We start from the raw sequence: 26,651 nt of genomic DNA, 5'->3' as shown, positions 1-26,651 counted from the left end.
TCCCACATCTCTCCAACATGTCCCTTTCTCAACTTCATATATTCTTTTTTTTTTTTTTTTTGGTTTTTCGAGACAGGGTTTCTCTGTGTAGCTTTGCGCCTTTCCTGGAACTCACTTGGTAGACCAGGCTGGCCTCGAACTCACAGAGATCCGCCTGGCTCTGCCTCCCGAGTGCTGGGATTAAAGGCGTGCGCCACCACCGCCCAGCTATATTCTTTTTTTTTTAATGACCCACTAAATCCAATTTTTGCTTCCCATATGTACATTTACATGGGGCATCCACTGGAATACAAGAAACCTACTAGTGGCCAAAGGTTCAAAAAATAATGTTTCCTTCCCTAGAAACTATCAGCTGACAATAGATCCTCAAAGGGTGGAGCTTATAGAGTACCTCTCTAATCTTTGGCAAAATTTTTGCTGCCTTGATCTAATGCAGGTCTTGTACAAGTAACTACAACTGTTATGAGATCATGAGTATAATAGCTATGTATGTCCAAAAGACAACATTTTACTGCATTCCTACCCATTCTCTGGCTCTTACATTCTTTTAGCCTCTTTTCCCACAATATTTCCTGTGCCCTGGTGGGAGGGGCAGTTGATGAAAATGTACTATTTAGGGATAAGCGCTAAGTCTCTTATTCTCAGCACTTTGACCCCTTATGTATCTCCCCATTGACTGTTGCCCACTGCAAAAAAGAAGCTTCTCTGACCAAGGTTGAGAGCAGCCCAGGTCTATGGGTATAAATATAAATAATTAGAAAGTAGTTTGATAGAATGGCCATTAAGTAAAATAACAAAAACAGGTTCTACCCTAAGGCCCATTTGTCCCAAACATGGGCTTTTGACCAGAATTATAGTATGAAACATGAAAAGCCCTTCTGTGGAGCAAGTGTCAAATACATTCAGAAATAAATTAGTTAAACTATAACTGTCATGCCAGGTGGCGGCGGCGGCGGCGGCGGCAGTGCATGCTTACGCCTTTAATCCCAGCACTCGGGAGGCTGAACCAGGCAGATCTCTGTGAGTTTGAGGCCAGCCTGGTCTACAGAGTGAGATCCAGGACAGGCACCAAAACTACACAGAGAAAACCTGTCTCAAACAAACAAACAAAAAACCAAAAAAAACAAAAAACAAAAAACAAAACAAAAAAAACCCCGCCGGGCGGTGGTGGCGCACACCTTTAATCCCAGCACTCGGGAGGCAGAGCCAGGCGGATCTCTGTGAGTTCGAGGCCAGCCTGGGCTACAGAGTGAGTTCCAGGAAAGGCACAAAGCTACACAGAGAAACCCTGACTCGAAAAACAAACAAACAAAAAAAGAAGTATGAAATATATGGGTTGGGGATTTAACTCAGTGGTAGAGCGCTTGCCTAGCAAGCGCAAGGCCCTGGGTTCGATCCTCAGCTCAAAAACAAAAACAAAAACAAAAACAAAAACAAAACAAAAAGAAAAAACCAAAAATAAATAAATAAATAAACAAACAAACAAATAAACCATAACAGTCATGCCGCCATTGCACCATTGAACACATCTTGCATGGCAGATTCATACTGTAGCATGAAAAACTCAGCACTAGGTAAGGCCACTCATGGGTTCCCCCACCCCCTGGAGTCTGCACAGAACCTTTTGGTACCATGAAATCTAGGCAGCAGGGAAGAAGATTCCAGGAAACTTTAAGAACGATTTCTCTATGTCCTTCAGCTGAAGTGTGTGATGTCTTCAGCAATATGGTATTACCATGTAGTTATGGTAGATAACTGTATTCGGGTTCTCTAGAGGAACAGAATCAAGGGGATTGAATGTGTGTGTGTGTGTGTGTGTGTGTGTGTGTGTGTGTGTGTGTGTGTGTGTGTATATATATATATATATATATACTGCCCAGGCTGTACAAATGTTACTTGTATGTATATATATTTTCAGGACTGACCATTTGATAGTGTATAATCATTGTTGTGCTCTGCCCAAAGGAAAACTATTTCTCTTGCTTTCCATACTCTTTAGTTGCCTGTAGTTCTTTGGGTAAGATTGAGGACTCCTAGACTTACCCCCACCACACACTTTGCCTTGTCTATTTTTGTCATCCTTGTATAGCTCAAGTTTTAGGCAGTCATGTTGGTGAGATTTTTATGGGTGTAGCTTCAGACATTACTAGGTGTGGCAGTTTGAATGTAATTGGCCAAACTTAGGCAATGAAGGACAGAAAGCTGATGAAGATGTAATTGAATGAGGGAAGCATGTTCCAACCCCAGAAAGCAGCAGAACTTGGCAGCTTTGGCCACATGGTTTTTGCTTTAGAGACAAGGATGGAAGAAAGAGGTTATGGAATCTAACTCTGTGACTAAGGAAAACCGTCGAAGCCAGGCATGTGTCAGGGATGTTCTTGAATGAAGTCCTAGAGAGGTCATTGTGTGAAGCTGTGAAGGTGAGGCTTGGATTGCCATGCAGACCCCAAGAAGTTGAAGATGTCAGAGACATATGATACCTGCCGAGGAAAGCTGCTAAAAGGGAGTTGAACCAGCCCAAGAGAAAGAAGTGTGTTGCAGTGTTCAAAGCTGAAAGGAGTTGGAGATCTGAAGAGTATTTTGATATCGGACATGGAGATGCAGAGTTTGGAGTTTTCTCAACTGTTTTTCAGTCTTGCTTTGATCCAGTATTTCCTCACTGTCCTCTCTTCCCTAAGTTTTGGACTGGTAAAGTATATCCTATTCCATTATATGTTGGAAATATGTGATCTGTTTTTTTGATTTTATGGGGGATTACAGTTAAGAGATTACATAAATCTCAGAAAAGACTTTGAACTTTTAAACGTTGTTGAGGCTGTAATAGACTATGGGGACTTTTAAAGTTGTACTAAATGCATTTTGCATTATGATATTGTTACAAGCTTATGGGCTCCAGGGAGTGGAATGTGGTAGTTCAAATATAATTGGCCCACATAAGCTCATAGAGAGTGATATTATTAAGGGGTGTGGCCTTGTTAGAGGAAGTGTATTACTGTGGGGGTGGGCTTTGAGGTCTCCTATGCCTGAGCTATGCCCAGTGTCTCAGTTTACTTCCTGTTGCCTGCAGATCAAGGTTGAGAACTCTCAGTTCCTTCTCCAGCACCATGTCAGCCTGTATGCTGCCTTGTCCCACCATGATAATAATGGACTAAACAGCTGAAACTATAAGCCACCCCAATTAAATGTTTTCCTTTATAAGAGTTGTGGTCATGGTGTCTCTTAACAGCAATAGAAACCCTAACTAAGACACTAGGAGATACAATATCACAGAAGACCCCCCATCCTCTTGTTGTTACAGTCTTTCTACTCCCTCTTCTGCAATGCTCCCTGAGCCTTAAGTGTGGGAATTGTTTTGTAGTGAGATGTATCCCTTGGGACTGGGCTCCACAACTCTAACAGCATTTATGAAGTCAGATTTAAAAGAGTAATAGCCCTAAACATCTACATTACACCTGAGAAGCTGAGAAGCTGGTAGTTACTAGGTCCTTGAGGTTGAATGCCTTAACAGTTGAAGTAGTCCCTCAATACCTGTCTTTCACTCAGAACCCACAACTCAGTCCACAAGGTGGGGTTCCCTAATAGTCCCGATCTTGTAGTAGAAACTTGGAAGGCTCCTGAATAGCCACTGATCCTTAGTCCATGAGGAAAGCTTGAAATGCTGGTTCTCTTATCAGCAAAGGGATCAACAACAGCAGGAACAGGAAAATCAACTTGGTAGCAAAAGGGAGGCCAAGTGAACAAAAGTCAGCAATCTTTTCTGACACACTTACCCATTTTCATTTGTGCTGCCACCAAAAGATTCTGTCCATGATTGGGGTAGTCTTTTCCCATATCAATCAAGGCAACCAGGACAGCTCTTCAGGTGAGGCTCCCTACTCAGGTGATTCTAAGTTGTGGCAAGCTGACATTAATACCAATCATAATAATAAGTAAGGGCAATGGCAATAACCTGTGTTGTTTTGAAAAACTGTGACCTCCCTGATCAATAACAAGGAGGGAGGCATCTCAAGTTTGCACTGTTATTTTCATTTAATATCCTGTATCATTTTGGAGACAGGGTACCTCCATTTGAACTCTTTGCTTTATTCAAGTTATATTTTGAAGTTAGCTTACTAACTAATGGGTTTTCATAAGGCCTTTTCATGCATCTTTTTTTTTTTTTTTGGTTTTTCAAGACAGGGTTTCTCTGTGTAGCTTTGAGCCTTTGCTGGATCTCGCTCTGTAGACCAGGCTGGCCTCGAACTCACAGAGATCCACCTGTCTCTGCCTCCCGAGTGCTGGGATTAAAGGCCTGTGCCACTACTGCCTGGCTAGTTTTGATTAACATACATACTGCCCTCTCCTCTAATTCATGTCCCTCCCCGACTTAATACTTTATACTCAAGTATCCTCCCCCTTTCTTTTTTGTCATATGTATTCTACTTTCCTTCCAATTATATTTTTGGTTGGGGTTGTCAGATAGTAGGTTTCCATATAGCTTTTTTTTATTCACCCTTCCTTTGGGGTAGTCCTCACCATCCCCCAATTTCTCTCATATTCCCATGCCTTTCCCTGCTTAAGCATTTCATCTCTAGTATTCTATCTTTCTACTTTTGTTTTACCTATAATTGACCACTTGCCCTCACTTATTCTATCCCCCTCCAGAGGCCCCTTTCTGGTTTCTTATACTTGTGCTCCAAATTAAGCATTGAAAACAAAAAAATAGAAGCTAGAATCAATACATGAGATAGAACATGCTATGTGGGCCTAAGTTACCTTACTCAGTGTGATTTTCTCCAGTTCCCTCCATTTTGCCAGGAAATCCATGATTTTGCTTTTCTTCACAGTTTAGTAATATACTATTGTGTGTATGTAATATATTTCCCATATCCATTCACCTGTTGATGGAAATCTAGGTTGATTTCACTTTCTAGCTACTGTGAATAGAGTGGCAATATAGATGGATGTGCAAGTGTTAGTTGTTTTCTTAGTAACTGCCATTCTTACTGGGGTGTAGTGGAAATTGATGAGGTAATTCCATGTAGTTTACCTGATAGTCAAAAGAGGTTTATTTTGGGTAAACTTACAGCAAGCAAAGGGGTTGGTTACAAGATCCAGGAGAGGTGAGGCACAGTCCAATGTGGTTCTCTGGAGAACTCTGACTTGGTCTTCAATACAGCATCTAGCATCCAGGATCACAAGGTAGCCAAAAGAATGGGAGCATGTACTCATCTCAGGTTTTAAGGGGTCCCCATCTCAGCCATGCCTTAGGTGGGGGCAGTTACTCAGCAGTCACCTACTAGGGGCGGTGCTTTAGGGATGAAGCACAGACAACAACTACCCCTGCATCTCCCGCTTTTGTCTAAGGAAGAAAGTTCTAACTTAACACAAAGCTGTATACAATAGGAATAATTATCAAGGAGAAATAAAAGGTAATGGCATAAACAAATGGACTTGGATCTATTTCTAGTTTTCTGAGGAAACATCCCCTTGCTTTCCATAGTGCTATACTAGTTTACACTTCTGCTAACATTGCTTGAGGACTCCTGGTTCCCCACATGCTTGCTAATATTTTTGTCTTCTGTTTTCTTAATCTTAGTCATTCTGATTGGTGTTATGATGAAGTCTCAAAGTATGTTTTTTTAAAAATAAATTTTAGTTATTTGTTTATTTATTTTATATCCCAGTCACAGTTTCCCCTTCCTCCTCTCCTCCCAGCCTCCTCCTCCCCCAATCCACTCCTTCTCCGTTTCTGTTTAGGAAAGGACAGGTCTCCCATGAGTATCAACAAAATATGGCATATCAAGTTGCAGTAAGACTAAGCACCTCCCCATGTATTAAGGCTGGGCAAGGTGACCCAGTATGAGTAGTAGGGTCTTATGAGCCAGTAAAAGAATCAGAGACAGCCCCTGTTCCCACTGTTAGGAGTCTCACAAGAGGACCAAGCTACATAACTGTAACACATATGCAGAGTGCCTGGGTCAATCCCATGAAAGCTTCCTGGTTGTTGGTTCAGTCTCTGTGAGCCCCTATGAGCCCAGGTTAGTTGATTCTGTGGGTTTTCTTGTGGAGTCCTTGACCCTCTTGCTCCTACAATCCTTTCTTCCCCCTCTTCTGCAGTATTCCCTGACTGCTGCCTAATATTTGGCTGTGGGTCTGCATCATTTTACATCAGTTGGTGGATGAAGCCTCTCTGATGACAATTGGGCTAGACACCAATCTATGTGTATAGCAGAATGTTGTTAGGCATCATTACATTGGCATTTTTTCTCACATTTGGGTCATTCCTAGATCTCTGTGTTATCTAGCCTGTGGGTCCTGGTGCTCCAGAGAGTGTCAGGGGCAGGCTTACTCTCCTGAATTTTCCCTTATAGACAAGGATGGTGAACACATTTAGAAAATATCCTTAGCCATTTTATATTTCTTTTGAAAACTCTATTTCCAGGTTCATGTCCAATTTTTTATTAGATTCTCTCTCTCTCTCTCTCTCTCTCTCTCTCTCTCATTGTGCCATGTATATTATAGGCACTAATCCTCCATCAGATGTATAACAGACAAAGAAAGATTTGTTTCCATTCTATAGGCTGCCTCAGTTCATTAACAGGTTCCTTTGCATCATAGAAGCTCTTTTATTTTATGAAGCCCTATTTGTTGATTGATGTTCTTATTTTCCTGGGTGACCAGACTCTTATTCAGAAAGTCTTTACCTAAGCCTATATCCAAAGTGTACACCCAACTCTTATTTTCTAGAAGTTTCAGAGTTTCAGGTCTAACATTGAAATCATTCACCATTTGAAACTGATTTGTGTGCAGGGTGAAAGATACAGATCAAATTTTGTTTCTCTACAAGTAGACATCCAGTTTTCTCAACACCATTTGTTAAATATGCTGCCTTTGATCTAGTGTGTGTGTATGTGTGTGTTAGTGTGTGTGTGTGTGGTGTGTGTGTGTGTGTGTGTGTGTGTGTATGTGTGTGTGTCTTTGTCAAAAATCAGGTGGTTTGAAGTGTGTTATCTAGATCCTCAATTTTATTCCATTGATCAATATGTCTGTTCGGTGCCAGTGCCTTGCTGTTTTCACTACTCTGGCTCTGTAGTATAACTTGAAATCAGGTATGGTGATACCTTAGTCAATGTTTTTATTGTTCAGGATTATTTGGACTATCTGGGATCTTTTATGTTACCACATGACTTTTAAGATTGTTTTTCTAATTTTTGGGACGATTGTGTTAGGATTCTGATGGAGATTGCCTTTAATCTGTGGGTTGCTTTGTGTAGGACGGCCATTTTCACAATATTAATCCTAGCAGTCCATGGGCACTGGAAGTGTTTCCATCTTCTGCTATCTTCTTCCATTTCTTTATTTGGTGTCTTAGTGTTTTCATTTTACAAGTCTTTCACTCTTTTATTAGCTTAATTCCAAGATATTTAAAATTTTGATGTTATTATTTTTTAAACAGATGAAGCTCTAATCATATTTATTTACTTAGCAAGAGTAGGAGTTTAACCTCAGGCTTCATGTATACTAGGCGGGCCATCTGTGACTGGTGCTATATCCTAGCCCTGTTATTTTTTAACATATAGCTACTAGAAAGTTACATGGAGCAGAAACATGGCTTGCATATTTCTTCTTGTTAGTGCTAATCTGGTCTTTATTTTGTGTGTGTAAACAAAGGCTGAGGCCAGTCAGAAGAGAAATCTAACAAGTTCTGTGCTTTTAAGTGACCATCAGGAATCATCTTTGTTGGTTAGAGAATGTTTAACTTTTTATAGAACTGGTTACTGGAATAGGTCATTATCTGTGGGTGTGATGGATACTTTGTTGAGAATGGTACACTGGAAAAACAAACCTAATCAGATGCTTTTCAAGTATCACCTATTTGAAGAGGCAGATCCCTAAGAACAATATGTCTATAAATCTAGGACTATTGTTTTAACAGAGTACCTACTGCTTACTTTCTTTCTGGAGTCTCTAGGCAAGTCCAGGAGAATGAAATGTAGTATTATATCAGAAGAAAGTTAGAATACAGAACAAGAAACTCAGGTTTTTATAGACAAAGTTCCTATAAAATCACAAAGAATAAAGAAGATGAACTTTATCAAAAGGACCTTTCATAATGGCTGTCCATGTGTAGCTCAGTGGTAGACTGTCTCATGCAGAGCCCAGAGTTTGATCTTCAGTCTATTAAAAAAAAAAACAGAAAAAAACCCATAAAACCAAAAATGAGTAATTCAATAGCACTTTTAATTTCATCTAGCTCACTATCACAATTGCACTGTGAAATGATGAGTAATGAGTCTTATCTTGTTTTCTTATACGGATTAGGAAAGAATCAATGGAGGTAAATGATTTGTGCAAATCAATTAGTGGTTAACAGAGCTTACTTGCCAAGGTGGAATAGGTTAAATGGAAGTATTTAAAAAATAGTTTGGGGCTAGGGGTATATCTCAGTGGGACAAGGCTTGCCTAGCATGCACAAAGTCCAGGTTCCATCACCAACATGACAAAGAAAAAGAAAAAAAAATGTTCTGAGTTGATCCTGAAAGAGATATTGTAGACTTGTACATTCCCGTTTTGTACATTTTCTTGACTAATAGAATTGAACAGTTTTATGGGAGTTTTGTAAAGTTTTAAATGTTAGAAATGAAGAAGAAGAGACCAATTTATTATGTTTGTTTTTGTAATAGTCTTCTTTGGAGAGGGGTCTAGTTTGTTTAGAATAGGAATTTCTGGTCTCTCAGGACACAGTTTGTCGATCTATTGAACATATTTTGTCAGGCAGCAAGTAACTCATCATCCTTGGTCCTGGAAGTTGATAATGTAGTGAGGAGAAGCAGACTCACAAGAAATGCCTGCAAAGATGGGCGGTGGTGGCGGCGCACGCCTTTAATCCCAGCACTCGGGAGGCAAAGGGAAGTGGATCTCTGAGTTTGAGGCCAGCCAGGTTTACAGAGCCAGTTCCGGAACAGCCTTGGATACATAGTGAGACCCTGTTTCAAACACCACCACCACCACCACCACCACCACCACCAACAACAACAACAACAACAAGCCAGAAAAAAGAAAGAAATTCCTGTGTTTGTAGTGCTTTGGTAAAAGTCATAGTCTTTAGACTTGTAACACCCTTTCAGACACAGTTGTATGTGCTCTGAAGTATAATCAATTTATTAACATGACCATTTTAAAAGATGAAAAATTTGTATGTTGTCTGGAATTTTGGGGTTTAAATGATCCTCCTACTTTAGTCTGATGAGTAGCTGGGACTACAGGTGCATTCCACTGTGCCTGGTTAAATATAATAAATGATTTATCCTCCAGGAGAATCCCATTAGATTATATTTCTATTCTACAAATGCTTTGAGTGTACAAAAAGAGATGTAAGGTCTTGAGTGGTGGAACTATTGAATACTGGAGATTGGACTAATATCTAATAAAACTTTTCCCTTTATTAATGATGAAAGTTGTGTGAATCTGCCACTTGGAATGCACACACATGCACAACACACACACACACACACACACACACACACACACAAAACCCCCCTTCCATATGCACACACAAGATATCCTAACCTCATTCTGGATAGTCTCTTGCATGAAGTAGATTTAACCCAAAAAATTGTGACCAAGTCTTTCACCATTCTGCAAAGTATAAAATCCTAATCTGTAATAGAATAGCAAAATACTTTATGTGATGATGTGCAAAACCAAAATGGAGATAGGTCCTTTTAGTGTCTGGTCCCGGATTTCAAACCATTCTGGAGCCTTTATTGTATACCTGTCTTTCTATTTTCTACAAAAAGTAAACACAATAGAGAAAATGCAATTTTTAGAGGCATACAACTGATTGCTTAGTATAATTAAGGGGTAATGACATACATATTTCAAGTACACAACTTGATTAAGTATTAACACACGTGTGCAACTATGAAACTGTTCCTGTGAAATCATAAGGAAATTCCCTGTCACCACTGAACATTTCTTTGTATCCTCTTTGTCTTTTCTGTTACCTGGTCATCTGCTATCACTGTAGATTTATTTTAATTTCATAAAATTTTATATAACTAGAATAGCACAGTGTACTCCCTTACATGGTATTTAAATAATTATTTTGAGATTCATACATACATGTTGTTCTGTGCATTACACTATATTTTGCTCACTCCTTTTATTGCTGAATAACATTGCAGGACATGTGTGTGCCAGCTTATTGATCACCTATTGATGGATAATTGGATTGTTTCACCTACTAAATTTCACCTCCTAAACATACACCTGTTAAGGATATCCATGTACAACTCCTGTGTAAACAAAGGGAACCTGGCTGTCCCTTCATTCAAGGGGTTCTGGGTCTGCAAACTGGCTCAAATCTGGGAATTGGTTCACAGGCTGAGATTCACTTTTGTCATGATCGAATACTGCCTTTGTTTCATTTGTTTGAGAATGTTTCTTCTTATACAGATCAAACAAAAATTCATGCCTGGAAACACCATGATTGATTAGCCAGTACCAAAGGTCTATACAAATCATGCCACCATAAAAATTCACTTTGCCTGTGCTGACCATTACAGGTCAGGCCATTATGAACATTGCATTGTCTATGCTGCCCATTATGTAACTTTGGTGTTCAGTGCTGCCACCTGGCCCCTGCTACTTTGGGTCCTAATTAAACCCATTGCATTGAATTCATCCAACTGAGCAGTAGAGTCTCCAGCCCTAGGTCTGGCATGAGAAAAAAAGGCAATAACAAAGCTCTTTAAATGTGCTGGTGCCCCTCTAACCATTTTGTGTTTTCTAGGATTAATGAAGGCTGTGTCTTCTGGGTCTTCCCATTGTGGAGGACTAGGTTTTACACAGTGCACCCACTCCAGCATTGCAATTTCCCTGAGCCTTAAAATCCCTCCATCAACACTAAGCCAAGAGATATCAGGCATCTCCAACTCCTTTTCAGTAGGCCATCTTTTGGCAAATGCTTCAGCCAACCATTCAAAGAAACTTTGGACACTTTTTTTTTTTAACTGTGCAAGCTTCCATATTAAACCTAGAATCTCTACTCAGAAGGCCTATACCAGTAAACTTGGCCTGATCCAGTTTTTTTCCTTCTACCATTATCCCACACCCTTAAAATCCATTCCCACACATATGGCCCAGACTTATACTTGAATGAATTAGCAAACTCATTAAGTTTTTAGTAGGGTAGTGCACCTCCTCATGGACTACACTTTCTATATCCCCTCTAGTAGCCTCATTGGCCTTTAATCTGCTTATAGATCTAGAGGCAATTTGTGTAAAAGTAAGGAACTGATGATGCTGGTTGGTTCTTCCTAGCATCTCTGGATAAACTGACAAAGGAAAAGAATGAGCTCTGTAATAAAATTAGCCAACTTCTAACATCTCAGAATACAGAGATAGACAACAATGAACTCAGTGATAAAACTGACTGAGTCCAGATGAACTGAAATAGCTGGTCTTCAGTATATGTTAGAATCCCAAAGAAGTAGGCGCTAAAGTATTAGTGAAGGAATGTACTTGCCAGTTAAGTAGCGAGCAAGCAAGCAAACAGAGTAAGCTTCCTTCTCCCATGTCCTTTATATAGCTACCTGTTGCTAGAGTTTTCCTGCCTGGCCCACAGTCAGGACAAATCTCTCTCACCCGCCAGTCCCAAGCCACTTAAACCCGATCAAATAAACACAGAGACTTATATTGGTTACAAACTGTATGGCCGTGGCAGGCTTCTTGCTAACTGTTCTTACAGCTTAAATTAATCCATTTCTATTAATCTATACCTTGCCACGTGGCTTGTGGCTTACCGGTACTTTACATCTTCCTTATCCTGATGGCGGCTCGCAGTGTCTCCCCCACCCAGCTTCCTGTTCTCTCAATTCTCCTCTCTGTTAGTCCCGCCTATACTTCCTGCCTGGCCACTGCCAATCAGTGATTTATTCATTGACCAATCAGCAACACATTTGACATACAGACCATCCCACAGCAGCTACCAGCAGAAGGTGTGGCTTAGATTAAAGGTGGATCTTCCCACCTCAAAAGATCTGGATTAAGCCGGGGGTGGGGGGTGGGGGGGGTGGTGGTGGTGGTGGTGGCGGCGGCGGCGGCGACGACGAACGCCTTTAATCCCAGCACTTGGGAGGCAGAGCCAGGCAGATCTTTGTGAGTTCGAGGGCAGCCTGGGCTACCAAGTGAGTTCCAGGAAAGGCGCAAAGCTACACAGAGAAACCCTGTCTCAAAAAAACCAAAAAAAAAAAAAAAAAAAGATCTGGATTAAAAGTGGGTCTTCCTACTTCAAATGATTTAATTAAGAAGACAATCCCTCACAGGTATATCCAGACACTTGTGTTTTAGTTAATTCCATATGTAGTCAAGTTGACAACCAAGAATAGCCATCACAGAGACATCCTTAATAGGCCACCACTGACCGGCTTAATAGTTTTAAGGTTTACTTTTACTTACATATGTGCACTTGTGTGTGTGCGCGCGCCATATATATGCGTCTACATAGGACAGGATAGGTTATAGTCAGTTGTGAGTTCACCAACATGAATACTGATATCTGAACCTGGGTGATCTGAAAGAGCAACAAGAGATTTTGACTGCCAAGCCATCTCTCCAGCCCCATCTTCTACATTTTTATGCATACTATGAAGCATGAACCTTAGTTTACATGGATACACCTGTTAAAGAGAACAATTGTTTCAGCTTGGCATGGTGGTGCATACCTTTAGTCCCAGAACTTTGGAGGCTGAGGCAGGCCAATCTCTTTGTGCTCTAGACCAGTCAGGGATGCAAAACTAAAACAAAGGTAACATAGTAAAATAGCCTTACTTCTATGTGCACTCATGTTGGTGTGGTGACCCAATTACTTCTTATAAGGACCTTAGTCATAGGGGATTCAGGTTTACCCTAAAGAACCCTCTATAAATGTAACTGTCTATCTTCTAAATACCTTATGCAAGTATGGTTAAATTCTGGTATACTAGAACATGTGATCACCATGCATGCTGGGGTGGGGGGGTTAACATAGTTCAGCCTGTAGTGGCCATAAACTTGTTTTGTTTTCTTTTCATCACAGTATTTTGTTTTGACTTCTTATTTCTTAGCTCCTGAATTTCTGTTATATATGTCCATTATTCTGTTTTACAAAACTATGGTGTTCTAAATAAATTTTTGTTATCTTTTGTATTATTATTATTATTATTGTTATTATTAGTAGTAGTATTAGTATTGGGGCTGGGATTGACCTCAGGACCTTGTGTATGCTAAACATGAACTTTTCTATTGACCTACACCTCAGGTATTTTCTTGTTCTTGATGTCTGATATAGATTATCTTATATGAAATTGAAAACCTTGTGGTGAAGCCCACCAGGCCAACATTATTACCATCTCCATTCAAAACTTAGGAAAACACATTCAGATACAATAATGGACAAAGTATATATCACATAACACATTCAGTGTCTTCTGACTCCAAGTCTAGGGTTTTATCTGCTAGATTAACTATGTTAAAAAAAAAGCACCCTAGTCCAAATAGCAAGAGTCCCATTGATTAAGTACATTTGTAACCTCTTACTCCCAGTTCAAATGTAGAGCTGTCCTCATCCTTACTAAAGTTTTTCTCCTGGGGTGGGAAAAGTCTGTTTTGGCCACATCCAACTAGCCCATTTTCCTGTCATTTCTGGTGGAGGAATTTAAAGTAACAACACTTGAATCTTTTGGTGGCAGGGAAAAACAGTAACTTGGATGCATATCAACTGAATTTGTGTTTATTTTAACTGTATTCTAGACTTTTGATATGTAGTGAAATTAATTGCTTTAGAAGCATCTTAATGAGTTTGTAAACTAACAGGTGCTGTCTCACTAATAGGCATTAACTGTGTGGTTACATATACAATAATTATTGGATAAGCATAGAGGAGAAGCCAGCGGGATGCATCCCTGTTAACACAGGTGACCTGGGTTGAATGCACTGATAGGTAAAAAGTAATAATGTATATCACATGTGTACTTGGAGTTACTATCATGTTGCTAGTTTGATAAATGTGGTGGGTTGTCTTGAAAATAGGGCCGGTGGTGGTGCACGCCTTTAATCCCAGCACTCGGGAGGCAGAGCCAGGCGGATCTCTGTGAGTTCGAGGCCAGCCTGGTCTACAGAGCAAGATCCAGGAAAGACACAAAGCTACACAGAGAAACCCTGTCTCAAAAACAAAAACAAAAAAAAGGGGGGGAAACCCCCCAGTGATTAATTAGATTGGTTGCTAAGAAGGCTCCAGTATTTTTCAAGGAAGAGACTAGAAATAAAAAAATTAAAAAATTGTTGCGTGTATATTTGTATATTTGTGAGAGCACCCACACGACACTGTGAAGCGCCTGTGGAGGTTACAGGACAACTTACAAGAGTTGGTTCTCTCTTTCCATCACATGAGACTGAGTCCTGGTGAGCAAACTCAGGCCATCAGGCTTGGTAGCAGATGCCTTAACCTGCCGAGCCACCTTACCTGCCTGAGACTAGAATTTTAAGTAGAAAGGATGAAGGAGTCTAGAGTGATAGGTAGAAATGCTGATGGACGAAATAGAAGAAGGTGGCTCGAAGCTTCAACTGTCAGGAAGGTAAATGATTAATAGAAGACAGACAAGGGGCAAGCTGACTTGACTGCTTTATTTTATTGGTTGGGGTCTAGGTTAACGGAACTGGGAAAAAAGGATGATGATTTGAAACTTAGAAGAGTGGTCTTGGCAGTTTGGAAGTAGTGTAGCACAGTGGTGAAGCGTTTGGGTCCGGCTTTACCATTTACTAGTTTGTAACCTTCAAGGACCTCATGGAGTAGCTCTGATAGTACAGCGAGTTCAAAGCACAGTGCCGGTAACAGTAGACACTTGGTAAAATGTTAACTGCTGTGTTTGGAGTTCTTCTTCCTCTTTCCTAATATTTTCTACTCTAATAGGAAAGAGACATGAAGCACTCATTCCAGACCATCATAAGAGTGATGAACAATTGATTGTTTGAGAGCCTGGATCAGGTTTATTTTGAGGTTTGGGCCCCGCAGAGATGATGCGACAGACACCTCTTTCTCAGTATCTCCTTTGCTTGGTCTCTGGAGTGACTTTGAAGAGGCTGAAGTTATGGCTGGCAGGATGCACTTGGTAACTTCCTTGGAGAAGTCCATGCACTGCTGTCCCTTGATACTTGACAGTTTTCACTTCTGCCTCCTGGACACTAGAAGCCATGTGGGCTCACACCCAAGTGTCCTGGTTTCGGAGGCTCCAGGGCCACTTGGCAGTCATCCTGCTTCCGGGCCCAGCCTTGCCTCTCTTTAGCGGAGTGTTCAACTCGGACCCCACACACAGTCCTAGCCCCAGCCTCCGCGCAGGCGCCGCCAGGGCCACCCCTGCCGCCATGTTTCCCCCGCCCACGCGCTCCCCTCCCACCACTCTCCCTCCCCTCCCCAGCTGGGCTCCCTTATCCCCCACCCCCTGGTGAGGTCAGGCAGAGGCTCTGTCGCTGGGGCCGCTGCAGCTCAGCTCCAATTCCCAGGCAGCCTGGAACAGGGACTTTGGCAAATAACTGGAGCGGCGTTCGGGTTAGGGTAAGCGCTCTCCCTCTGCCTTGAAGACGGGGCGAAGTGGCCAGGGCGACCAGGGGGTGCGGCGGGGCGGGCGTCAGTGCCTCGCGGCAGTAGGGAACCCGGGCTCCGCTGCGCGACTCCCTCTTTGGCCCTGGGAGCGCAGCTGCCCGCGGAGGAGCGGCAGGGTGCAGGGGCTCGGCAGACAAGGTGAGGCAGGGTCCTGAAGTCGCAGGGGCTCCACGAGCTTCCCCGCCTGCCTTCTGCACCCGCGTTGCGCGGCCAGGAGTTGGGAATCCGCTTGGGGAACTGCGAGGCGGGGACCCAGCTTCTCTCTTTGCCCACCCGGGTTTTCACCCCCGTGCTGTCGCGCGCTCTTATCTCCGCACCTTTGCACTTGCAGGTCCCTCTGGCTCCACCAGAAGCTTGGGTACTTCTAGGATCCTAGTCAGAACTCAGTTTTTCTGTGCTTCTTTGTCATCCCTCCAAGATCTTCTCTGGTTTTCCCTATCGCTGCCCCGATCCTCTGGGGTTCCTCTGTCACCCTCAGCCTCACGGTCTCTTGTCCTCTAACAGTTTCTACTTTGTGCTTCCTATTCCATCCCGCTTCCAGAATCTTGAGAGACTCCGTCGCTGGCTCCCCAGTCAAGAACACTTAACTTAGTTCTGAATGCCTTCAGCTGTGAATGTCTTGGCTCTTTTTCCCCCTTTTAAAATCACAGTTGATGAATTATTTTCTTGGAGGCTTACAGGGTTTAAGCCTACCATTTACAGAAAAAAAAGATAGGACAATTTCTTTATTAAATACCATTTAATAAGCATCTGTTGAGGAACTTTAAGGTTTCTTTCTAGGTTTTAATAACTTAGTCCAAAAACCAGTCACTTAAAATGTGTGTGTGTATGTTTGTACGCAATGTTTGTTTGTGGCCCTAAACCTTCCTGGCACTGGAGCAGGCTGGACTAAAGGAGGTCTGGTGGGGTTTGTAAGCCTGGCTTCCTTTCTCCATCTGCAAATTAGGATGCTCATCATTTAAGTGGAGTTAGCGCTAGTCTCTCAAGTTAGCATAGGCTGGTTACTAAGCACATTGAATGGGTGCCGAGAAGCCTCTGTTGGGAGGATACCTGCCTTTTAAAGAGAAGCCACAGTTTCGTATAGTGCATTTTAGAACCTCGGGGTTCTTTAAAAACAACCAAACACAACCAAACCCACTACTTTTAGCCATTTCACTTTGTTCCCATTCAGTTGCCATGTTGGTTCCTACACTGAGGTTCGTTTGCTCATGCTGTAATTAGTGTGAGGAAAATTGAATGGAGAAGCTGAACGTGGAGGCAGATACCAGTGAACGAGCGCACATGCTGACGTATGCAGCTGTGTTTTTAGAAATAGGTTTTAGCTAGTTCTCAAACTTGAAAACCGAGCAAAATGAGTTAAGCAGTTGCGATATCATTTTATATCTAAAAATATTAGTCCCTTTAACCACAAATCCTTATTAATACCCTTACACTTACCAGTGATTGATTCATTCGCTTAATGTGTGGCCAGGTGCTGGCATTGATGACAGTTCACTAATTGGCAGCAGTCTCAGAAGAAACCACGTTGCCAGTGAAGATGGTGACTACATTTCCCTCTCCTGGTAGCACTTAGGTTTGGTAGCGAGGCAATGGGAAGAGTTTCTGCTGCAGTAGCAAATAAAGCATTTGTCGATAGACAAGAACTTCAAATGCTCAGTATTTTTAAGCTGCCATTTTTATTAGCAAAATTTAAACTGCGTGGTGTGGTTTTATCGGTTTTAGTCAATGTTTTGAAGAAAGTGATTTTCACAAGAGCAATAGAGGCTATTAGTGATCAGTTTAGTTAGGTAACTTGCCTGATACTTCCTTTTCCACTGAATTTCTAGAGTTCACTCTAGTTTTAGTAAAAAGTAGACGATGATAGGAAAAGGGTACTCACCCTAGTACGCCCACTGTTTTCATTTTTTGGCAACCTGTTTTTGAGACATACATTTTACTTGTTTCCCTTTGAGATTATTATTATTAAGCCTAAACTTAGATTATCACTGATGTGACTTTCTAATTAAAAACTAATTTTTTTTTTTGCGTGGAAGATAAAGAAAAATAGTGGATGCAAGTTAGCCATAAGCATTTTTCCCTCTGCATTTTCAATATTTGACAGATTGTGTGGTACAGTTAGAGATTACCAAACTAGATATTTAGGTTTCCTTTAAAAATTGAAAAAGGGTCTCACATGGCCCATGCTGGCCTCAGACTCGGTATGTAGTTGAGGGAGGATTATATTGAATTTGTGATCCTCTGATCTTCAGCTACTCAGTGCTTGGATTACATACTACAGAACCAGCTCCCACTAAAATGAATATTTCTGATGTTACTAAAGCTAACTTCATGTTCTGCTACAATTATTGCCTTTTTCTTTTTTCTTGTATTCATTAATTTGATTTGCAGTACTAAAATGAGATTAACCTAAATATTCAAATTGTTTGATTTATGATGTTTGATATATCATTAAAACCTTTCTAGCATTTTGTTTCTGGTGTAATTGTTTATTTCTGTAAAATAGTATAATAATTTGGCAGAAATCACATTTAAAAAAAACATAGAAAGTGTGTAAAAAAAAATGAACAGCCCTAAAGTGAACTTTTCAAAAGTAGAGAAAATGGTTTTCTTAGAGTTAGAGATATTTATAGCAATGGAGTTTTTAAGTATTACTAATTAATTTAATATTTCATGGTATAAAATCTGTTGAATGTCTCCCATGTGCCAAGGCTCTGTATAATAGGCACAGTGTAAAAACTTTTAAGTCAGAATCCTTATAGATTGCAACAGGAACAATAAATATAATACATAGAGTACAGAAAACTAGAAAACACCTAGTTTCACAATGGTGGTGTATGGTGGTTCATGTTATTTGTCAACTTAATCTGGATTAAGAGCTATCTAGCTACTCAGTAAAACGTCATTTTGGGTGTGTCTGTGGGGGTGTTCCTGAGATTGGTGTATGAATCTGAGTGGACTAAGAAGGGAAGATCCGCCCCCGGTGTGGGCGTGCACCAGCCAATTGGCTTCGGAGAACAGATACAGGAGGCGGAGAACAGATACAGGAGGCGCCTTGCTCTCTCCCACAGCTAGGAGAATCACTTTTTCCCCTGCTGCCTTGGACATCGGAACTCCAGGCTTGTTGGCCTTTGGACCTAGGCTCCACTTTTAACCAGTGGCCCCTTAGGTTCTTAGGCTTTTAGCCTAAGAGAGTTTCACCGTTGGCTCCACCACCAGCGTTCCTGGGCATCCAGTTTTCAGAAAGACTGCTGTGGGACATCTCTGATTTTGTAAGTCAATTCCCGTAGTGTATCTCTCCTCTTAGATCTACGTTAATCTCCTATTTTCTGTGTCTCTCTCTGGAGAACTCTGGCAACTATAGAGCTTCTTAGAACTCTGGAACTATAGAGCTTCTTAAAGAAGAGGTGATATTTGAGCACAGCCCTAAAGAGAAGAGAGAATGCTTTTAGTTTCTCAAGATCTGGGAACAAGCTGGGCCCGGTGGTACCGGCCTTTAATCCCGCACTCTGGAGACCGAGGGAGGCCGATCTTTGTGAGTTTGAAGCCACACTGGTCTACAGAGTAAGCGAGTTCCGGGATAGCCAGAGCTACATTGTAAAGCCCTATCTTTGAAAAAAAAAATCAGGGAAAATTCAGAAGTAGGAGCTATGAAGAACGGTAAACACAGTGTGGTGAGAGGTCTTAGTGAGCTGGACCAGAGAGTGTTAGAGATAATAGATATTTAGCATTTGGAAGTCTTCTGAAAATTTGAATTTGATTGTCGGAACAATGGGAAGCCATTAGGGAACCTGAAATTATTGGCTGAAAAAAAAAATGGAACTTAAAATATGTTTTACAGAGCATTAAGTTGAATGCCTGGCTCAGTCATTTATGTTAATACCCGAGAACGAAAACTTCGGTAAGTTGGCTAAATAGCTAAGCGAGTCTCTTCTTCTACTGTGTTTAGATAAGGGACTAGGAAAATAGGACCTCTGGGGCCTGTCGAAAGCAGGCTGAGCAGTCCTCTTGCCGCTGGCAAATTATTACCTGTGCTGCAAGGTAAGTTGTCAACAACTTGAAAAAATTGCAGGCTTCTCAGGCATGCTGGGGCACAGACCTTTCATTTCAGCTCTTGGGAGGCAGAGGCAGGTGGGTCTCAGATTTCTAGGGCAAGGGCTATTTGGGAGATGTTGTCTCAAGACAAGGTAAAACAGACCACATACTGAAAAAACACCACCACCCCAAACCGATCATTAAGAACTTGTTTTTCTGACCCAAGCTGATGGGAGCTCATGGACTCTGGGACCAAACTAGACCCTCGGAATGTGGGTGACAATTATGTGGATGGTTATGGGATGGGGGTGGGGGTGGGGGGGAGCTAGAGTAGGGGAGGGAGGGGAAACCAGGTTGGTATGTAAAATGAAAAAAAAAACTTTTAAAAAAATAAATAAATTAAAAAAAGAATTTGTTTTTTAAGGACTGATTTGTTAATTTCTTAGAAATGTGTTTCTTTTGGAAGGCTAAAAGTTCCTTTTGTGTACAAAAGAATCACTTAGGTTTTACAAATGTCTTTTGGACTTTTAAGAGAGATTTGTTATTTCTTTTTAGCTGTTGCTTCTGTAACATTTTCATATCGCCATAGATTTATGCTTTGAGTTTAGGATTGTCTCAAGTGCTTGGTGCTTAAATCTTATTTCTCTGAGCCTTCAGTTGAAAGCCATCCTAGATTTTATTTATTTATTTTTTTGGTCTCAAATAGAAATATTAACATCTTATAGGAGTCAATCCTGGTGTTGTGGGTGTTCTTGTAAAATGACCTCTAGCACCTCCTGCAGGTTCAAATTCCAATGTCTTAACTGAGCAAGCACAGATCCTTCATGACTTGACTCTAGAGATTTTCCAACGGTTTTATTATTATTATTGTTATTATTATTTTTTTTTTGAAAAAATTCATTTATTATGTATACAGTGTTCTGCCTGCAGGCCAGAAGAGGGCACCAGATCTCATTACAGATGGTTGTGAGCCTCCGTGCGGTTGCTGGGAATTGAACTCAGTACCTCTGGAAGAGCAGTCAGTGCTCTTAACCTCTGAGCCATCTCTCCATGCTTTTTTTTTTTTTTCGTTTTTCAAGACAGGGTTTCTCTGTGTAGTTTTGGTGCCTGTCCTGGATCTCGAGCTATAGACCAGGCTGGCCTCGAACTCACAGAGATCCACCTGGCTCTGTCTCTCTAGTGCTAGGATTAAAGGCGTGCGCCACCGCCTGGCCAGTTTTATTTTTCTCATACAAATTTCTGTTGGTTTCACCTGGTTTTCTCAATATGAAACTTTTGTGTTTAGCATTATTCCTGGTGCAGAGGATACACTATGGGAAGCCATGCCATATAATTCATTTTTAAAATTCTTTTTCTCTGTCATTTCAAAGCTCAGTCCTATTCAAGGAACAATTTAAATATCAGGCCCTATTGTAGTATTTGCTATTGTAAACAGTCTCCTGCCTTTGAAGGTGAATAGTAGGAACAAACTTGCCCTATTGTGTCATCATTAAGCTTTTGTGGTACCTGGCTGCTGGCTCTGGGAAGGTGACCTTGCCTGTTGTTGATGTCCCATGCACCGAGCCCATGCTATGTCCTTCCTAGTTACTTACTAATGAATAAATGCTGCCTTGTGAATGTTCTCCTGTTATGTTAATATACTGTATGATTTAATACTGCTTTGCCTTTTCCATAGCTCTCTGGTATTCCAAAGCAGTCTATGGGAGAGTTTATTTATGAAGCATAGTTATTGAGAATATAAACACTGTAGCTAGGCAGCTTGGGGTCTGATTCTATCTAGGATACTTGTTAGCTGGGGGATGTGAGGGAGTAACATAAATATACCCCAACTGCCTCATCATTAAAGTAAGAAAAACGAAACTCACCCCTTTTGATCTTTTAAAGTTTAAATGAATTGGCTAGATCCACAATTAATTTGAAAATTTCAGACTTCCAAAACTCGGAAAATTGATAAAAATTTCATTTGGTAAGTTAGGTGATAAATCTCAAGTGGTAACAAAATATAACTTGAAAATATTAAAACTCTTTTTCTCCTTAGTCGTAGTCTTAATTTATATTTATTGTAGCATTAGTAATATGCTTATGGAATAGTGCCACAGACCCTAGTAGAGTATTACATAATATACAGTGATACAAGTTATTGCCTATCTGAGAGGCTGGCCATTTCTGAATTGGGATTGTATCTGGCACTGAGGTTTTTAGATAAGAGACTGCACACCTCCCCTCCTCACAGTAAAGTGCTTAAAGCAGGGCTTTGCACATATTAATAGTAAGCTGTTGCTGTGGGTGCTGGAGATTAGGGAGGTAAATAAATTACTTTATCTTCTCAGTACCCTGCTCATAATGGTTACCATGTAAATTGTTACCATATAAATACATGCTGATTTATTCACACAACTCTCAATAGAGAGGGATGTCTGTCTGCTCCTTATATCAGAAGAAAGCAGATATAGCAGGGCCACACGACTGAAACTAGCCAAAACCCTGCTCTGTCAGTACTGGTACTTGGTACTTGGTGCTCAGTATGCCAGGGCCATATTTATAGAGTATTTTTGTGTTTCTTTTGCTATTTAAACTTCCTATTTTTTATGACAAGAGAGCCTTTTGTGTGGGGGGGTCAGTTAATATGTTTTTCTTTCTGATTATGTACTTATTTTTTGACATTTATTAAATCCATAATTTATATTAAGAATCTGTGTTAAAAAACAGAAGGAATGTATCAGACAAATGAGACATAATCCCTAGCCTTTAGTAATTTCAGACCCATTCATAGTTACATAGGATCATGAGTGTTCAGTATAATTTTTAATTTTTATCTTTAACTTTTAAATAATATTAAAAACATGCAAAAAGAAAGCGTAGGAGCCGACTCTTAACTGACCTTAGCGTCCATTACATGAATTTCTTTGTATTAGAACCTTCTCTCATTACCTAATATCTTGACAGCCATTTCATTCCAACTTGACTATAAAAACCACCTAGTTTTAAAGATTGTCTTTATTATCTATATTTGCCAATCATAATCGGCATATTTTATGTATCCTTTCACTTTTGTGATGCTGTCCAAAATTCTATGTCTCAGTGGATTTTTTTTTTCTGGAATGTTCTTTCAGTTAAGATAAAGCCCTCCAACCCATCTGTCAATTCCTATTCTCCTCCTTCTTCTTCTTTTTTTCAAGACAGGGTTTCTCTGTGTAGCCCTGACTGTCCTGGAACTGACTCTCTAGCCCAGGCTGGCCTTGAACTCAGAGATCCTCTTGGCTCTGCCTCTCAAGTGCTGGGATTAAAGGTGTGCACCACCACTACCTGGCATCCTATTATTCTTAGGTTTGGTCTTTTCCTGGATATTTTGTGTCATGATTTTTTTTTAGATTTAATGTTTTGACTGATGTATCAATTTCTTGTATTGTACCTTCTACACTTGAGATTCTCTCTTCCGTCTCCTCATATTCTGATGGCGATGCTTGTGTCTGTGTAGTTCTTGTTCACTTGCCTAGATTGTCCATTTCCAGAATTTCCTCAGTTTGTGTTTTCTTTATTGCTTCTATTTCTGTTTTCAGGTCTTGAACAGTTTTATTTGTTTCCTTCAATTATTTGTTTTTTTTTCTTGGCTTTCTTTAAGGGATTTATTCATTTCCTCCAATTTTTTGTTTCTTTCCCTCAACTTTTTTTAAGGGATTTACTCATTTCCTCTTTAAGGACCTCAATTATCTTCATAAAGTTGTTTTTAAGGTTTTTCTTATGCTTCAGTTGTGTTGGAATATTCCGGGCTTGCTGTAGTAGAACAGCTGGGCTCTGGTGGTGACATACTGCCCTGGCTGTTATCAATTGCCTTCTTACACTGGCATCTAAGCATCTGAGTTTGGGGTAATTATAGGTCTAGGTGCCGATTTCTGAGTTTGTCTGTGTTGGTGGGTGTTTTTTCCCTTGGTTTCTGTTTCTTCTCTGGTCTTCTAGCTAGAATGGCCCCATTCTGACAATTCATTCAACTACTATACATGAAATATATGTAATATATCCTAGGCATTATTCTAACCCAGTGGTTTTCAATGTGTGGGTTATGTATCATATCAGATATCCTGCATATCAGATATTTACATTACAGTTTGTAATAGTAGCAAAGTTACAGTTAAAAAGTTGCAACAAAATAATTTTATAGTTGGGAGTTGCCATTACATGAGACACTGTATTAAAGGGTCAAAGCATTAGGAAGCCTGAGAACTATTGTAGTCTAACCTAAACAAACAGAGTCTCTATCCATTGTTCTTTCCACTACTCCAGGATCCCTCAGACTGGAGTGTATGTTCTGAATAAACAGAGTGGTTATGTGATAATGTACCCCCGAGACAGAAAATAAATCAGTTTGTATTTTAAACCTCTTTTGAGACTTAATTTTTTTATTTTATGTGTATGGCTGTTTTGCCTGCATGTATGTTTATGCACCACCTTAGTGCCTGGTACCTATGAAGGCCAGAAGAGAGCATTGGGGAAGCCAGAAGAAGCCACTGAATCCCCTGTAATTCCAGGTACAGGTGATTGTGAGCTGCCATGTGGATGCTGGAAATTGAACCTGGGTACTCTGACAGAGTTTTCTGTGCTCTTAACTACTGAGCCATTTCTCTAGCCACAGTTTATATTTCATGAAGCATCTATTTCATGTAAATGTTCAGGAGAACATTAACTGTTTTTTTTAAAGATTTATTTATTTATTATGTATACAGGAGAGGATGCCAGATCTCATTACAGATGGTTGTGAGCCACACCATGTAGGTGCTGGGGATTGAACTCAGGACCTCTGGAAGAGCAGTTGGTGTTCTTAACCTCTGAGCCATCTCTCCAGCCCCCCCCCCCCATTAACTGTTTTTTAATTTACAATATTTCATAGTAAGCTTCTCCATGGACAGTTGTAACTCTGGGATGACCCCTCAAAGGTTATTGAGGCCACATTATATTGCTAGAATCTGTTCTTGTAGTTAAGCACTCATATATTTCCTTAAACTTCCATCATTACCTGTGGAAAAGGTCATTGGTGTTTTTCTGTGTTGCCCAAGTTCCTTTAATTCAAGGGGACACACTGTTTGCTCAGTAATGGTCAAAATGTTTCGAATTCCTAACATTGGTTGGTAAGAGCTTGACTGACAGTGAGGGATTTGCCAAGGAACTAGTAGCTTCAGAAGAGAGATTAGACAGATTATTAGAGATTATTATACAGTGACCATGAACTTAAACTGCAGAGCTTGGCCCTGTTATGTGAACACTTGCTGAATTGAGGCTCTCTTTGCTAAGTTTAAATTGTCTTTTGTTTACAACACATTAAACATACGGTGTGTTAATTGCCGACTACTGGAATATTTGATGCTAGATCAAAGCTAAGGAAAACCTTAAAAGTTTTAAGGTTTTCTATAATTTCAGATGGTTTTGGAAATAGGACAACAGTGCCTGTTATAGCGCAATAGTTTAATTTGCTACAAATGAGATTTGGAAAAAAGAAAAAGCAAGTGAAAAGGGGGTTGAGAGTAAATGGGGCAAGTCACACACTAAATCTTTCAACTGTTTTTCATCATTGCTGTCCCACTTTCATTGTTTCCTCATGCCAGATGCAGTTCCTGGGACCTGCCATTGTGGTGTTGTGTTAGTGCTGAAAGACTGTAAGCACATGGGCTTGGGGGCGGGCAGTGATTAAGGCAAAGCCTTTGCAGTCTCTGAGGGAGGTGCTTTACATTCTCTTCAGTAAGAGGGGATAGGCAAATTGTAGTGCGTTACAGAAGGAAATATTAGTAAAGAATAGTTAGTTCATTTGGAGTGTTTACTGTTTTTTTTTAAAGATTTATTTATTTGTTTATTTTGTATACAGCTACTACATGTATGCCTGCAGGCCAGAAGAGGGCACCAGATCTCATTACAGATGGTTGTGAGCCACCATGTGGTTGCTGGGAATTGAACTCAGGACCTCTGGAAGAGCAGCCAGTGTCCTTAATCTCTGAGCCATCTCTCCAGCCCGAGTGTTTACTGTTCTACTCATGGTTATTACTAAATAGGAAGACAGTAGAGCTTAATGGCTGAAGAGCTTAGGCCCTAAAATCACATAATTGCATTGTGGTTTGTGGTAAATTGTTTCATCTGTCTGAATCTTATTTTTCTCATGTAGAGTATCTGACTTATTTGAAGTATTAAATAAGGTGGTGGTGGCACACACCTTTAGTTTCGGCACTCAGGAGGCAGAGGCAAGCGGATCTCTCTGAGTTCAAGGCCAGCCTGGTCTACAGAGTGAGTTCCAGGACAGCCAGGGCTACACAGAAAAACCCTGTCTCCAAAAAACCAAAGGAAAAAGGAAAAATGCACACAAAGCACTCAGTACAGCTCACACAACACAGTGCATAGAGCTGCTCTTTTATTTGGTTTGTTTTTATATTTTTAAGACAGTTTTTCACTCTGCAGCATATACCGACTTGAAATTCTTGCTATAGTCCTTGCTGTACTTGAACTCTTGAATGCTGTAGTTATAGACATGCATCACCATGCCTGGCTAGCTATTCTTAGTGTTAACTCTTTTCCGAGATTAGTGGCTGAATTAGTTGAAAACATGGCCAAACACAGATGCATTGCCATTCCTACATGGAACAGAAATGTGAGAGATTTGTATGTCTTTTGTGTTAATCCTAGCTAAAATACCATTTTAACGTATTTACAATGACATTTTTCTGAGAGGAAGTTCATGGTAAGTGTATGACACTTTAAGTATGTGTCACTTTTTACTTTTTTATTTTTTATGATTAGTTGTCATCACTCTCTGGTGTTCGTCAGTTTTGAAATTGCCATTGTCTTTTATTAAGCTTGCAAAATAGTGGTTTTCAATATGCTATTTTTATACATGTATATTATTGTATTGTGTTCATATTTGTCTTCTGTTACCCTCTCTTACCTATACTCCCCTTTCTTGCTGGTCTCCTTCCTTTTCCCAAATAGTACCTACTTTTGTTTTTATGATCTATTA

General features: G+C 40.5%; 1 protein-coding gene and 1 long non-coding RNA gene across 3 annotated transcripts in view; one reads left to right on the top strand and one right to left on the bottom strand.

Moving 5' to 3' along the window:
• Window positions 1–8,005: 8,005 nt before the first annotated feature.
• Window positions 8,006–26,651, bottom strand: part of LOC128110187 (uncharacterized) — a 112,874-nt gene continuing 94,228 nt past the window's right edge. The window contains exon 3 of the long non-coding RNA XR_008218139.1: window positions 8,006–8,160. This is a non-coding gene — a long non-coding RNA (uncharacterized LOC128110187). The remainder of the gene's footprint in view (window positions 8,161–26,651) is intronic.
• The window catches only part of Klhl13 (kelch like family member 13), a 165,694-nt gene continuing 154,489 nt past the window's right edge, over window positions 15,447–26,651 (top strand). For both annotated transcript variants that reach the window (XM_052738090.1, XM_052738047.1), the window contains exon 1: window positions 15,447–15,577. The gene's annotated coding sequence lies outside the window, so the exon portion shown is untranslated. The remainder of the gene's footprint in view (window positions 15,578–26,651) is intronic.

This window comes from Peromyscus californicus, unplaced genomic scaffold, assembly GCF_007827085.1.
Source record: "Peromyscus californicus insignis strain IS unplaced genomic scaffold, ASM782708v3 Scaffold_10__1_contigs__length_136768540, whole genome shotgun sequence".
NCBI classification, from domain to species: Eukaryota; Metazoa; Chordata; class Mammalia; order Rodentia; family Cricetidae; genus Peromyscus; species Peromyscus californicus.
This window is presented reverse-complemented; position numbering and strand designations above follow the sequence as displayed.